Source organism: Echinops telfairi, unplaced genomic scaffold, assembly GCF_000313985.2.
Source record: "Echinops telfairi isolate 266 unplaced genomic scaffold, ASM31398v2 ScPeMD7_7356;HRSCAF=8355, whole genome shotgun sequence".
Classification (NCBI taxonomy): Eukaryota; Metazoa; Chordata; class Mammalia; order Afrosoricida; family Tenrecidae; genus Echinops; species Echinops telfairi.
In genome coordinates this window covers 3,243,775-3,247,447 of record NW_022111256.1, presented here as the reverse complement: position 1 = coordinate 3,247,447, position 3,673 = coordinate 3,243,775, and positions in this window count along the sequence as shown.

Here is a 3,673-nt window from a genome sequence, read left to right as displayed (position 1 = left end):
GGAACTGGCTAAGTCCACTGTACCCTGGTCCGACCATCACAAAGCAAGAGACCCGAGAACTGGAAAGGCGAGGCTCACTGAGCCATTTATCCCTCCACCCTTCAATTAACCCCACATGTGTTTACCAGCCAGGTTGGCACAATAAACTAACTACCTCACTGCCCCCACGATGAGACTCTAGCATTGAACTCTCTGAGGTAGAAGTAGTTCTCTTTGAAATGGGTACCAAACAAGCAGACCTCAGAAGAGAGGACAGAGACTCTTGGAGGCTGAAATCCCAATGGAAAGTTCTAGAAAGGAGGGCAAAGCACTTCTAGACTTTTCTGGAGGGCCTTTCTGTGCAGTGGGGAGGGTCGTGATGGCACACTGTTTCCATAAACTGGAGTGAACGTCATCACATGGGTTCCTGGGGAGCTGGGGACACCAGGGTCACACCGGATGCTTGGGAAGTGTTTCTTCAGCTGAAAATTATGCCATTGGAACACCTGTCGTGTGTTGTTTGGGGGAAAGTTAGAGAGGACATCTTCATCTCCTCTGAAGACCCTCGCTGGTGGAGGCTTTCTGTCTTAGCCTTGAGTTCCTCTCCCTCAGCTGAACTGAGCTATCAGCTGCTCATGATCCGGGGTTTCCCATTAAAGAAGCTGATGAAGCCGAAACAGAGATTTATTACATGGGTAAAAGAATATAACCCCCCAAACCGAGCTCACTTCCTTTGGGTCAATGTCGACTCATAGTCACCCCATAGAGCAGCATAGAACTGCTCCTGTGCATCTCTTTATGGGAGCAGAAATCCTCATCTTTCTCCTGAAAAAGGTTACAGATGAAGGAAATAAAGTGACCAAAAAAAAAAAGGAGACTATGAGAGGAGGGTATCAGCCTGTGAACTCTTTGGGGAAGGAGCTGGGGTAACTGTGGGCCGTCATCATAAGGGGTGCTCACTGTCCCCACACTTCATAGATGAGCTACACTGTCAGGCTTTGGGTGTGAGACCAGGAGTAGCAGAGCTGCTAGCCGATCAGTTTGGGACCAGCTCTCCAGATGGTCAAGCCCTGGGCATGGTGTGTGCCTTTGGTGGGACTAACTCTCTTGCCCCCGTGGCCTGTGCTGGGATGTTTCTGTTGGAAGCACTTAATTTTTTTTGCAAAAAGTTGATAATCCTGAGAAGCTGGTTAGTATGATGTCCCACCTCAGTGGATCCTGATTAGAATTGATGGAGACTAAGGAAATTTCTATTCAGAGAAAAGGTGCCGAGAGAAATATTACTCCAGGAATCTTCCATTTAGAATATTCTTAATCTTGGAGCCAGGTGACAAGAGTTCAAGTCCCAATTTGCCACTTACTAAACAGTCTCCAAAACTGTATTGCTTGGTTGTAAAATGGAGCTAATAACACCCGCCTTCTAATAAAACAAACCAAACACCCCTGTGGGGTCGATTCTGGCTCATCGCAACCCTCCAGGGTTGGGAAGAGCTGTTACTGAGGGTTTTCCAGGCTGCGCTTCCTTATGAGAGTGGATCGTCTCACTCTTCTTTCTCTGAGGGGCTGTTGGATTTGAACTTATGAACATTGCACTAGCAGGTCAATGTATTTATTATCCCACTAAGCCATCAGGGCTCCTACCTGCCTTATCGATTCATAAGAAGTTCACAGATGACATGATACTTATTGAATATAGGAGCTCATTAAAATCTAAAACACTTTCAAATCATGAAGAAAATACTATTTCCATCAACCTGAAAGTCAATGTCAATGAAGTAAAAAAAAATAAAAGATAGAATGAGTTCATTGGCATCCCCTGATAGCGACAATGATTAAGACTCTCAGGCTACTAACCAAAGGGATGTAAGTTTGAGTCTACTCAGGGGTGACTTAAAAGAAAGGCCTGGTGATATCTTTGTGAAATATCCGCCATTGAAAATAGTGTGGAGCACAGTTCTGACACTCATGGGTCATGTGTCCACTAGAGGACAACTGTGTTTTAAAATACTGCTGCAAATCCAGAGCTGTTGTATTCCCAGTCAGCCTGTATTCTACATAAGTGGCATGCCCAGGGACGAGAGGAGGAGAGAGTATATTTCTGACCAAAGCCCATATATACTTAGGGGCATGCAAGCCCCCCTGATTACATGTAACCATATATGTCACAGGAAGGGGTTGTACCATAGGCAATACAAGTAATAGCAGGGGGATGATCTGGGGGTATACACACAATAGGAAGAAGAGGGATTAGGGGTACACACGTGACAAGATGGGCGGACTCTAGACAAAGTTAATGTAGCCAAGGCCAAAATTCAAGCTTATGGCAAATGTTTTGAATCCAGGGTCAGGGATAAAGAAGCCCCCAGCCCATCTGCTATTGAGGGAAGGTATGAGAGGCGTTGAATGCCACAGCGAGAGGAGATAGGGCGAATAGGGATGTCTGCTTCTACAGGGAGACAGAATCAACCATGTGCTCACTTTAAGGCAGCATAGCTCCATGGGGAGAATCTGCAAATTATATTTAACTCAGGATAATGTACTTGGACTTTATCTCTAACTTACCAAAGTGGTGGCTTGCCTACCACGGAGTATTAGCTTTATAAGTTAGGGAAGAAGCTCCAGTCATATTCCCTCAGTGTTAGTTTCCCACATTTCCCAGTCATCCAGAGGTCGGGGGATGACCCGGGCCCAGCACACAGCTCGCTAGTGCAGGTCTAGTTCACTTACTGCTAGACCAAAGGTCCTCTTGCTCTTTGTGCACACCAGATGTTTCAATCTGGTGGTACCCATCTGATGTTATTTTTACTGATACAGCTCGTTCAGCTAACCGACCTCATCTGCATGTCCCTATGATCCACTAATGGAATGTCTGCTCAGCCATACCAACAGACCTAGCCTTTCACCTAAATCCATGTGTAGTAGCCCACAGTGCACTTAACTATTCTTAGCTAGAACCCTGGCTGACTGCTTTTGTTTACACTGGAAGCCTCTTAGTTGTAGCTATTAGGAAATTTATAAGGTCAATTCTTTATCTTTTAATTATGTGTGGTAATGTTGTGTTTTGTTATTTGGTTGATTACTACATTAAGAACAACCATTGACTACATAGTAGACTATGAGCTCATAGCGAGACTTTAGGACAGAGTAGACCTGCCTCTGGGTTTCTGAGAGTGTAACTCTTTAAAAGAGTAGAAAACCTCATCCTTCTTCTGTGGAGTGGCTGGTGGGTTCAAACCATTTCTGTTGCGGATGAGGAAACACTTTTACAAATGGACAGTGGTAAAAGTTATGTAACATGATAACCATAATTAATGTTATTGAATTATATACTTAAAATGGTTAAAATTTTGTGTTATATCTATGTATGCATATATTAGCATAATAAATATTGTAAAAATATTCCCATGGTATTTTTAATTGACAAAAAATATAGTTAGATAATCCAATTACACAGAATGGACTGAGGAAAATGAGGCCTGGGTGGTACTCAGAAGCAAACAAATGGGAAAAAATAGAGAATTCACTAACATTATTGTGTTAGAGTGGGTAGACTAGAGAAACAAATTCATAAACATGCATATGTGTATAAGAAAGAGTTTTATATACAAGAGCAATTGAATATTGAGAAAACATCCCAGCCCAGTCCAGATCAAGTCCATAAGTCCATTATTAGCCCATATGTCCAATACCAATC